The sequence below is a fragment of the Melanostigma gelatinosum genome, assembly GCF_949748355.1.
Source record: "Melanostigma gelatinosum genome assembly, chromosome: 5".
NCBI lineage: Eukaryota > Metazoa > Chordata > Actinopteri > Perciformes > Zoarcidae > Melanostigma > Melanostigma gelatinosum.
In genome coordinates this window covers 8,447,764-8,460,349 of record NC_136638.1, presented here as the reverse complement: position 1 = coordinate 8,460,349, position 12,586 = coordinate 8,447,764, and the positions used below count along the sequence as shown (strand labels likewise).

Sequence of the window (12,586 nt, the reverse complement as noted above, 5' to 3'; positions counted from 1 at the left end):
CACTGCTGTTAACAAACACAAATACATGCAAGAGCTTATTGTATAAAGATCTGTGCTGATCAAGCAAATGTAAAATCTGTACTCCAAATGTACCTGCAGGGCACAAATAACTGTGGGCGGCCCACCCAGATAAAGCCATTGTGTGGTTAACTTTGTTAAGAATTTGCGACCTACATTCCATGTTTTTGCAGGATTTATTTCATTCAGAAGATAAGCCACGAGTAGCGTTAATTGCCGAACAAATAGTTAATTCTTTCCTTGCTATTTTAGGGAGAGGTGTTTTTACACGGGAATACATTGCACCATCCAGTTTTGTGATGGAGTACCGTGGAATTCTGTCACGAACTACAGGTGTAGATGACACAAATAATCCCTGTGTGTTTGATTTCATCTGGAATGGAACACACTATTGGTAAGTTAGCTGCTTGTTGATTTACTGAAATGGATTTCTTTTTATAGAGTTATTTGTTGTAAAAGAACAAATCAATCATCAGTTCAGATTCAGAACAAAGATGGTGTATGCTGCATGGTATACTTGTATCTATTTAGTTTAACCAGGGCCTCATCTTGTGAGTGTGAATTTCCCAAAAGTTATACAGCACAATGCGTGGGAAAATGTAAGAGTGGTGCAGTGGTATATGTGTACAAAAGGTTCCTGTTTTACATATAAACCAAGGTTGGACAACACAGAAAATATTTCTGTCATGACATTTTGAATGATTTAACCCCAGGAAAGCTTTTGAGTTTTATCTGGGCTATTTGTCTTACAGCATAGAAGAGGATGGAACACTCGGACGACTAGCAAATGATAATCACAGAAATCCCAACTGCAAAGTTAAAAAAATAATTTTCAAAGGAAGGCCACACTTGTGCCTGTTTGCTATAAAAGACATATTTCCAGGCGAGGAGATAACGTACAACTATGGGGCGTCTTCTTGGCCATGGAGATCAATGGTGAGTTTATGTTCTCATGTTCTCTAAATGATAGTGTGTGGTAACTGACGGGGCAACAGTGTTTCATTGTCTCCTGCTTTTCATTGAACTACTTGGCTGATTTATTCAGATCATATTTTATTCCCAGACATTACAATGTCCTTAAAGTCCCAGTGAAACAGAGGTGTAACTTATTTTTCTCAGTTTTCTGTTGTCATTGTGTATAAGACTGGAGTACTCTGTAGGCTAGCTGATCCACTGTAAATGTACACACCTTCATAACTGCAACGCCTCTGCCTTCACACAAGTCTTCCTCAAACTTCTCCAGAAGTTATATGACAACAGCATATATTTTCTCTGTACAATCTTAGGCACCTTGTAAAGAACCGTCTTATCCTGAACCCAAGAAAGGAGTTCCATTCTCGTCAGAAAAAGAAATGGTAAGTTCCTTTTTGTAATATCGCAGTCGCATGCTGTTTGGCTAGAATGGGGGGAAACAACACCTCCATGACACATCCGCCTACTTCCTGGGATGGGATGTATTTCATGTCTGCAGTGCACACCGCATGCTAACAGTGAAAGTGGCAGTAGGTATTTAATCAGAATAGAATTTACTAAAGTGATTCCCGGGGAGAATTTGGGTTTCATCGATACAGTTTTGCCCATTTAGAATAGAAAAGTACACAAAGACAAATTATAAGAAAAAAGAAATGTGCAATATACTACAACAATAAATAACATATATGGAAATAAGAAATGTGTAAAATTATATAAACTACAATATAAAACAGTGTAAATAATAATAATGCGGAAGAACTGCAGATAACTTGTCAAACATGAATTAGCCATCCCGGTCAGTAAATGGCATCACTTGTGTGTCGGGGGATGGGCACAGCATGGACCTGCTTTGTGAGGACACCTGTTCTTATGAGGACCATCATATTTCTTCACACACTGGTCAAACAAGTTGGTTTCATGTTAGCTTTTAAGCATTGACTAGGCTCAGGCCTTACGTACACTATTCAAGGCAGGACATACTTTCATACATAATTTGTGGTATTTATTGAATATGAAGGAAGGTCTTGATAGATTTCTCTCATAAGTTGAAGTTATTTTTCTCAGGTTCTTTTGTCTCCGTGTATAGGATTCATCAGTGATCTTTTATGTTCCATCCTTCCTTGCTGGCTAGTAAGCAGAATTTCAGCCAGACAAATGGCCAGTGTTGTAGAACTTTGATTGCTGAATGTAAATGAATCGCTGCTGTTTTTATATTTTCTAAGAGTGTGCCTATTTTTGACTCATTCACAGGAATTCTGTGGTGAATCAAGTGATGCTTTGAATACACCTTGTGCAACTCCCTTCACACCAGTGAATGAGAACGTAAGTTGGAATGTATTCTTCTTTCACACACTGGCAAGACGTTACATGTGGGTGGCTGGGGGAAGACGGTAGTACCGGGCTGTTTTACCTGAACCATATATGTCTCCACTCTTTGGGTCAAACAGAAGCTGGTCGAATGTTTTAGAAAACATGGTAAAGTAAAATGATGTCTGGTCACAGTGTCTTGTGAGGACAGCAGATAACTTGTCAAACATGAATTAGCCATCCCGGTCAGTAAATGGCATCACTTGTGTGTCGGGGGATGGGCACAGCATGGACCTGCTTTGTGAGGACACCTGTTCTTATGAGGACCATCATATTTCTTCACACACTGGTCAAACATGTTGGTTTTATGTTAGCTTTTAAGCATTGACTAGGCTCAGGCCTTACGTACACAATTCAAGGCTGGACATACTTTCATTACTGTTACAACTACAACAAATGACTTGCATACATAATTTGCGCTATTTGAAGGAAGGTCTTGATGGATTTCTATCAGAGGTGTAACTTATTTTTCTCAGTTTTCTGTTGTCATTGTGTATAAGACTGGAGTACTCTGTAGGCTAGCTGATCCACTGTAAATGTACACACCTTCATAACTGCAACGCCTCTGCCTTCACACAAGTCTTCCTCAAACTTCTCCAGAAGTTATATGACAACAGCATATATTTTCTCTGTACAATCTTAGGCACCTTGTAAAGAACCGTCTAATCCTGAACCCAAGAAAGGAGTTCCATTCTCGTCAGAAAAATAAATGGTAAGTTCCTTTTTGTAATATCGCAGTCGCATGCTGTTTGGCTAGAATGGGGGGAAACAACACCTCCATGACACATCCGCCTACTTCCTGGGATGGGATGTATTTCATGTCTGCAGTGCACACCGCATGCTAACAGTGAAAGTGGCAGTAGGTATTTAATCAGCATAGAATTTACTAAAGTGATTCCCGGGGAGAATTTGGGTTTCATCGATACAGTTTTGCCCATTTAGAATAGAAAAGTACACAAAGACAAATTATAAGAAAATAGAAAAAAGAAATGTGCAATATACTACAACAATAAATAACATATATGGAAATAAGAAATGTGTAAAATTATATAAACTACAATATAAAACAGTGTAAATAATAATAATGCGGAAGAACTGCAGATAACTTGTCAAACATGAATTAGCCATCCCGGTCAGTAAATGGCATCACTTGTGTGTCGGGGGATGGGCACAGCATGGACCTGCTTTGTGAGGACACCTGTTCTTATGAGGACCATCATATTTCTTCACACACTGGTCAAACAAGTTGGTTTCATGTTAGCTTTTAAGCATTGACTAGGCTCAGGCCTTACGTACACTATTCAAGGCAGGACATACTTTCATACATAATTTGTGGTATTTATTGAATATGAAGGAAGGTCTTGATAGATTTCTCTCATAAGTTGAAGGTATTTTTCTCAGGTTCTTTTGTCTCCGTGTATAGGATTCATCAGTGATCTTTTATGTTCCATCCTTCCTTGCTGGCTAGTAAGCAGAATTTCAGCCAGACAAATGGCCAGTGTTGTAGAACTTTGATTGCTGAATGTAAATGAATCGCTGCTGTTTTTATATTTTCTAAGAGTGTGCCTATTTTTGACTCATTCACAGGAATTCTGTGGTGAATCAAGTGATGCTTTGAATACACCTTGTGCAACTCCCTTCACACCAGTGAATGAGAACGTAAATTGGAATGTATTCTTCTTTCACACACTGGCAAGACGTTACATGTGGGTGGCTGGGGGAAGACGGTAGTACCGGGCTGTTTTACCTGAACCATATATGTCTCCACTCTTTGGGTCAAACAGAAGCTGGTCGAATGTTTTAGAAAACTTGGTAAAGTAAAATGATGTCTGGTCACAGTGTCTTGTGAGGACAGCAGATAACTTGTCAAACATGAATTAGCCATCCCGGTCAGTAAATGGCATCACTTGTGTGTCGGGGGATGGGCACAGCATGGACCTGCTTTGTGAGGACACCTGTTCTTATGAGGACCATCATATTTCTTCACACACTGGTCAAACTTGTTGGTTTCATGTTAGCTTTTAAGCATTGACTAGGCTCAGGCCTTACGTACACAATTCAAGGCTGGACATACTTTCATTACTGTTACAACTACAACAAATGACTTGCATACATAATTTGCGCTATTTGAAGGAAGGTCTTGATAGATTTCTATCAGAGGTGTAACTTATTTTTCTCAGTTTTCTGTTGTCAGTGTGTATAAGACTGGAGTACTCTGTAGGCTAGCTGATCCACTGTAAATGTACACACCTTCATAACTGCAACGCCTCTGCCTTCACACAAGTCTTCCTCAAACTTCTCCAGAAGTTATATGACAACAGCATATATTTTCTCTGTACAATCTTAGGCACCTTGTAAAGAACCGTCTAATCCTGAACCCAAGAAAGGAGTTCCATTCTCGTCAGAAAAAGAAATGGTAAGTTCCTTTTTGTAATATCGCAGTCACATGCTGTTTGGCTAGAATGGGGGGAAACAACACCTCCATGACACATCCGCCTACTTCCTGGGATGGGATGTATTTCATGTCTGCAGTGCACACCGCATGCTAACAGTGAAAGTGGCAGTAGGTATTTAATCAGCATAGAATTTACTAAAGTGATTCCCGGGCAGAATTTGGGTTTCATCGATACAGTTTTGCCCATTTAGAATAGAAAAGTACACAAAGACAAATTATAAGAAAAAATAAATGTGCAATATACTACAACAATAAATAACATATATGGAAATAAGAAATGTGTAAAATTATATAAACTACAATATAAAACAGTGTAAATAATAATAATGCGGAAGAACTGCAGATAACTTGTCAAACATGAATTAACCATCCCGGTCAGTAAATAGCATCACTTGTGTGTCGGGGGATGGGCACAGCATGGACCTGCTTTGTGAGGACAAAAGTTCAGATTTCCTGATGCTTAGAAACTTCAAGTATTTGGATTGTTAAAATTGGAGTTATGGTATAGAAATCAAGTTGTTTTTTGTTGTTTTAGGGAGAAAAAAGAAGATTGATTTGACCCAGGATGAGGCCACCAACTCCGAAGGTAAATATAATAATGCTATGGATGGATTTCTTAATTATTATTTTTTTAGCAATTCAATGTATGTGGTCCTGTTGATGCTTAAGTGGGCCTGCATAAAGACTTATGGCTTTGTCTACTGTGATAGGTTCTTCTGTACCACTACTACATTGTACTGTTGTGCGGAGGAAAAGACGAGGCGCCTCATTCTGCATTTTAGTTTTGGTTCTATTTCTAGAAAAACACATTGCCCTGGCAACCAATGCAGATAGTTCAAAGATGCCAGAACTCACAAGTCCGACCTGCACACTTGCAAAAATAACAGTGTAGAGAGTCAGTCCTAAAGAGAAAAGTTTTTGTACAATTTCGAATGTTTCAAATATATATTTTAAGTGTACTATGTTACAGCCTTAAGCAGGAGTTATGTAAAGTTTATTTACCGAATACTATCGGTACAGTGGTGACATAATGCTGTTTTTATACTCATTTTAATTGAACTTAAGTATATGTAACTTTGATAAATAATATACTCGATAACCCACAAATGCTACATTTGAGTGCATCAAAAGTTATTCCAAGAATGTTGTAAATCTCGACTAAACTTATGATTGTCTTTATTATAATCTAATCAAGATAAATATGTTCTTGTGATTGGCAGATGTCTGAAGAAGATCTTCCAAAAAGCCGTGGAGCAAGGTAGAAGTTTCATCTGTCATGAAACACTTTAGAATACACATTTCAAAGGGACACCTTGCTACGAAGTTGAGTGTGAGCAATGTAAGAATGCTCAAGACCATGTTTTGAAAGACAGAACTGTTCAAAACATCCGAGATTTTGTGAGGAACAGGGGCCTGACTTACAAAAGGAATAATGTAACATGAATATCCATTAACCGTAGAGTTTAGTGCATCTGTTGCATTACTGCACCTGTTGCAGCACAGTTTGTAGCGCCGTTTACTGCGTCTGTTTCTGTTGCGGTGCCGGTTAATGGGGCAGTTTGCAGTGCGTTTAACTGCGTTGTTTGCAGTGTGTTTTACTGCGTTTGCATTGCACTGCGTCATTTGCAGTGCGTTTTGCTGCATCGTTTGCAGTGCGTTTCACTGTACACTGCACCGCTTGCAGTAAGTTTCACTGCGTTGTTTGCAGTGCGTTTCACTGCGCTGCTTGCAGTGCCGGTTACTGTGTCGCTTGCAGTGCGTTTCGCAGCAGTGCGTTTCTCTGTTTCGTCGCAGTGCGTTTTAAATGTAGCATTTTTCTTTTATTTACGACAGAAATCTTGTACTGTCTTCTCAATGTTTAAAGTCATGTACATCACAATAAATGTATTTTCATTTAAAGGCATTCTGATCTAGCTTTTGATTTTATTTCCTCCATTACCCTGTTGCTGATACCATTTTATACTTATTCTAAACAAACAACAAACAAAAAAGTGGTCACAATTTTAAAGTAAAAGCAACCTTTCAGAATAAACATTGAATATATGCAATTCAAATGTTGTCCGTCTCTACCATTCTTATGCAAATGTCCATTTGAACTCAAGGATGAAATTATTAGATTTTGATGGTCAAAGGTCACTGACCAGACAAAAAGTCTTCATTTGCTAATTATGACAATATCACACGAATGAATACAAAAAATGTGCGTGTGAAATGTTAACATTTAAACCTACATAGATGTAATTTGTAACATGACTGGTTGATGGATGCATACAACTGTGAAGAGGTAATTCTAGTTTAATGGGAGGGGTTTGTTTGAGTTTAAGTGTGTGTATTAGGGGTATACAGTTCACGAAATTCTCATTTCAATACAATACAGTGGTGCCATGGTTAGGTTCGGTACATTTTCAATACAGCAAATAAGCAGAAATGCCTCGCTGGTGAGACTCGAGGGGGCGTGTCTGAAGAACATGGCTCTTCATCTCCCATTCAGTAGTGAGGTAATGTGTCGTTACAGTCAGGTAGCTTTGTGTAGTCCGTGACGTCCGGCCGTCTGTTGTTAGAGGAACAGCGGGAGCCTCGGACATTTGATTCTCTGTTTGGACTTTTGTTTTCTTTAACAAAGCAGGAATTATGGTCTGGCGAAATGGGCTCGTGAATGAGTAGTGTCACGGGGCTCAATAACATTAAGCATGTTGGTACAGTCTGGTGTTCCAGTCCAGATTAGGGTCTCGTATCTGCGGCTATAAATATAACAATCGCCGTGGCGATTGCTTTAGCCCTGTTTGAATCGGTAGGGAATAGCTGCCTAAACACTGCGGGAAGAGGTTGAAGTGGGTGTGCTGCTGTTGGTTTTACTGGTAAACTAGTTTAGCGTAGTGCGCCTCCCAGAACACATGTGCCTCACCAGAGTAGAATGTTGTTCTTCTGTGGTGGGCGTGTCAGGTGTCTGTTATGTCAGGTGGGTTGCCATATCTATCTATCTATCTATCTATCTATCTATCTATCTATAGGATGGTCCTCATAACTCAGGGTCTTGCCATGTTTGTGTGTGTATTGGTAATGTCCCACTGAACCAGGATGGTCCTCATAACTCAGGGTCTTGCCATGTTTGTGTGTGTGTGTGTGTATTGGTAATGTCCCACTGAACCAGGATGGTCCTCATAACTCAGGGTCTTGCCATGTTTGTGTGTGTGTGTGTATTGGTAATGTCCCGCTGAACCAGGATGGTCCTCATAACTCAGGGTCTTGCCATGTTTGTGTGTGTGTGTGTGTATTGGTAATGTCCCGCTGAACCAGGATGGTCCTCATAACTCAGGGTCTTGCCATGTTTGTGTGTGTGTGTGTTGGTAATGTCCCTCTGAACCAGGATGGTCCTCATAACTCAGGGTCTTGCCATGTTTGTGTGTGTGTGTATTGGTCATGTCCCGCTAAACCAGGATGGTCCTCATAACTCAGGGTCTTGCCATGTTTGTGTGTGTGTGTATTGGTAATGTCCCGCTAAACCAGCAGGGTCTTCATAAGTCAGCGGCACGTTAGGATCCGCCCCGTCCCAACAGTCCTGTAGAATGTCAGGTCTTAATATCTCCAGACTCTTTGATGAGATATTAATTCTGAACAGTGAGGTTTGTTCCCTTTATCATAAGGACCAGTTTAATACTTATTATCACTGTCTACGACTAAGGAAAAGGTGCGTCTCCATATACCAGGGTTTGAACTGGTATGGGTGAAAAGCCCTCATAAACCACCCGCGCCCGTATAGGTGTGTGTGTGTGTGTGTGTGTGTGTGTGTGTGTGTGTGTGTGTGGCAGATAGAATGATGCAACGTTGTATGATGTGGCTGGTGTGTGTGTTCCACCAGTAGTTGGCAAAACTATTTAAGTCATCTAAATAGCCTTGGCAGCAGTGCAAATTACCCAGTGCAGTAATAAGTGTCTAACTATATTCCCAAATCTAGCTACGTCCACATTTTTTTTTCCCCCACCTAGAATTGTTCACATTTAGGCAAATTAGCGCCATTGAAAGTATGCCAAATTTGCTATGAGCAGTTCTTGTTTCGTACCTGTGGATGACCGGACAACGATCACTGGATTACCTCGTTTGTGGAGAAAACTTCAAAAACGTGATGATTCTCAGGCACGTTGTGGAGTCATAAAGAGTGTCCTTTCCCCCTTGGATTTCAAACAGATTTATGGGCGTCTATGGGCATCAGAGATGACATCCCTTGTTAAAATAGAAGTCACACCAACACTGGCATGCACTCGTCCCTTTTCACCTTTTCATTGCTGTATATGACATGAACAGCTCATCCACAGCGGGCACCCTGTGAATCAAACAGGCCACTTCTAGAAGAAAAACATTTGTGGACTGCCTTTCTACGGTATTATACCCTTTTTTCCTTTCAGGTATACGTACATGTAGGATTTCCATATTTTCTGTTTAAAAATCAAAAAAACATTTCTTTTTTTTAAATGGTTCCATGTTGTATAAGTCCTTATAAACTGATTATGCATAATAATGTTGTGCTGTTGCAACTCTGCATGTCTTCCTGGACTGCAGCAGGCGTTTTGAAATGTGGGCCTCTTAACCAAGGCGTCATCTGTCAATGTAAGACACATGTAAGATACATGTAAGATACATCCACAGGTGGCTGGACAGTTAATCCCCGCTAATACCAGCCAGCCACTCTCCCATGTTGATCACACAACCACACCGCGGCATCCTCAAGGCGTGAAGCCGCCTCGTCGATAAATCCAGGCGAGCAGAAGGAACAGGCGGCGTATCGCCATGTTGCGTCCAATCAAAGCGCTCACAGACAGCCACTGCAGAAGAAGAACAGACTCCACACGTGGTGAACGCATGGTGTTATAGTCGGGCCTTAACCCCCGTTGGCGCTGTATGGGTCTAACACACGTGTGCTCAAGACAGGAGGAGGAGGACGGGGAATTATACGGAGCCATTGTGTGGTGTAAAATCATACAGTTGTCACGCTTGAGTTAATACAATGACAGTTTGGCAAATTGGCTGGGGTCCTATTTTGACTTCTGCTCTGGCACGAAGCTTATTGGAGTCATTAGTACCAGCGCTCACATCCCGCGGACAGGTCTGACTGGTGTTCGTGCCTCTATTGAAGCCTCTGAAACAGCTTCTAGGTCGCCATGAGGCGTCTTATGATTGTAAGTACGGCGCAAAACATTCTCACTCCCAACTCGTCAAATACCAACTCTTGGTTGGTAACCCTCTGCGTCAAACTTCTTGGACGTCAGACACAGGAGGACTTTCACCCAGGAGACTCATGTTCGTGTCTCGTGTGAAACCAAAAGTCAACGTTGACTTAATTTATGTTATATCCCAAGTTAGGTTATTATTTCAACCCAAACCATGATCCTTTCCTAAACCGAACTAATCACTTTTGTTTAAATCCTCAACGTTAAGCAAGTGTTTCACAACGTGTACGCCTGACACTGTTACCTTTCAACGGACAGAAAGGTATTGCATATGTACTGTAGACTTATTATTGACTGATGGTAAAGTCCTGTCCTGGAGGTAAACTGGTTGAGGTTAATTGGAGAAGAACTTTGTTGTCATACCCTTTAAACTTTTAACAGCATCAGAATATTTTTGCTCTTCTTTTTGGATTGCTTTGCTTCTGCTCATACATATTTTAACTTTGGACCATTTCGCAAGCTGGTGTGATCCCGGATCACAAACCAGGCCAGGGGATGTAAAGTATGAGGGCCGATGGACCATCCCCCAATTCCTACCCCCCCCCCCCCTACTTGGTCTGCATCTTAAACGGTTGTGACGCTATCATGAAAAACAATCTGTTCCGCAGACGGACACAAATATAAATACCTGGCAATGTACTCAAAACCATGTCTGTGGTAGCTCCTGTAGGGTACCAGGACCAGATTTTGCCAGGATGACTCGCACACAGACTCAACAAACAATAAAACAGCTGGTAAATATGACTGTGACACATGAGTGGTGGTATAATTACCGACTCATTCATGTAAGAGCAGTCAAACAATCCTTTTCCTCATGTATAGCTGAACCTGACCTCCCACACACACACACAAACATATGGGTGCACACACGATGTATGAATAATTAAGTCTTTCCTTTTCAATTTTTTATTGTGTAATTTAAACTTTACTCTATAGTTGTCTATGGTCTATAGTGTGAGACTGGCCTTTGGCTTCATTTGTCTCATAAAAAAAGGGGGGAGGAGAGGAAAAAAGATCAAAAGACAAAAAGAAGAGGTAGAAAAGTGCAAGTTGACAAAAAGTAACCTTTTGACCTTTTCATTTTCATTCTCTAACTTTAGCACAACTTTAGTTTTCCAGGAAGCATCTCTCATAGTTGCGCTTCCTTTTGTATTTCACAATTAATAATCTCACATGGGCTGGTTCTGTCCGTTTCTGTGTGTGTGTGCGCACACACGCACGGTTTGTTGCATCTTTGCATGGTAGTGTCTGCGTGTGCGTGTGTGTGTGTGTGTGCGTGTGTGAGTGAGTGTGTGTGTGTGGCTTCATTTGAAATGCCAGAGGTCGACAGGGCCGCTCAGACTAATTTTCGACTTAATAAGTTATGCAGAGAAGTCAACAACTGAACTGATATTGCAGTTTGCAGTGAAACCCATCACATGGAGACAATTGTGCGTAAAGGTGTGGCTGTTTAAAAATGCATACGAATTAAAAATGGAACACAGCAATAGGCAGACAGGATGAGTGCCCTTGCATAAATCAACACAAGGACATGGGTACAAAAAAGAAAAAAGTGTGATCACAACCTGCTCACAGATTCAAAACTGGACAACAAAAAATAAAAAATATACACACAATGTGTACGATTGCCGTTTTACACTGGCATTCATTATTTTGGATATCTTTGTATGATAATTCATGAGAATAAATACATATATATACATATTATTTTTCTTGTTGAATGAAACTTCTAATTTGTATAAAACCGTTGTGAAAAAGAATTTTGACATATTGTCTCACATACACACACATGCAGTGAATAAACTCTACGTGAAAGCAGTGGTAGTTTTGTTAAAGAAAACGATGACTAAATATGTTCATCAATGCACTATTGTTGACAAAAAAAGAGACTAAAATGTGGTTTTGTTTCTTTCTATGGAACAGCTTTGTGACCTGTGCTGCGCGTGCCATAACAACGGCAGCATGCAGAGGGTCAATGTAGACAGTCAGGAGGTCTCGGAGTACCTCCCTGACTTAAAGTTACAACAAGGACCTTTTACCTTTTTACAAAACAGTCTCAATGTAATACTGATGCTGCTACAGTAAGCAAAACCATCAGCGAGAAGATCGTTTTTTTCTATATCGTTCTTCTTAAATTGGATCTGATTCCCCACAATGTTAGACGAAAGGATTTATGGCACAAAGGGATTCGTGGCACTCCGTCAGATCAGGCTCCAGCGGGGGGTCTCCGGCGGGAGGAGGAGACGCTCAGCTCCTGGCAGCAGCTCCGGCAGTCACGACGAGATGATCACGGCGAGCACAGCCACCGAAAAGGTCACATGGTCCTGGACAACCTATACGTTGACTTTTGGCCGGTCGCATGCTAGCGGTCGGCGAGGATTATCGGCAATCATCGTGATACTGTACTAGATTATTCCAGATTATCCAAATCCTGAAAACAGAGCTGAGAGGAGGCGAATAAAACGAGTTCTCTCTCAGACATGTGGATTACACGACGCTGTTTTTTTGCTGAATACTGCAAAAACAAAGCTTTTACTGTGTATTGAAT

At 40.7% G+C, this 12,586-nt stretch overlaps 1 long non-coding RNA gene across 1 annotated transcript; it reads left to right on the top strand.

Moving 5' to 3' along the window:
* The first annotated feature begins 279 nt into the window (after nucleotides 1-279).
* On the top strand, nucleotides 280-1,397 carry LOC306777424. The gene is made up of 3 exons (XR_013771987.1): nucleotides 280-412; nucleotides 771-954; nucleotides 1,305-1,397. It is a non-coding gene; the product is annotated as an uncharacterized lncRNA (long non-coding RNA).
* Nucleotides 1,398-12,586: the final 11,189 nt, after the last annotated feature.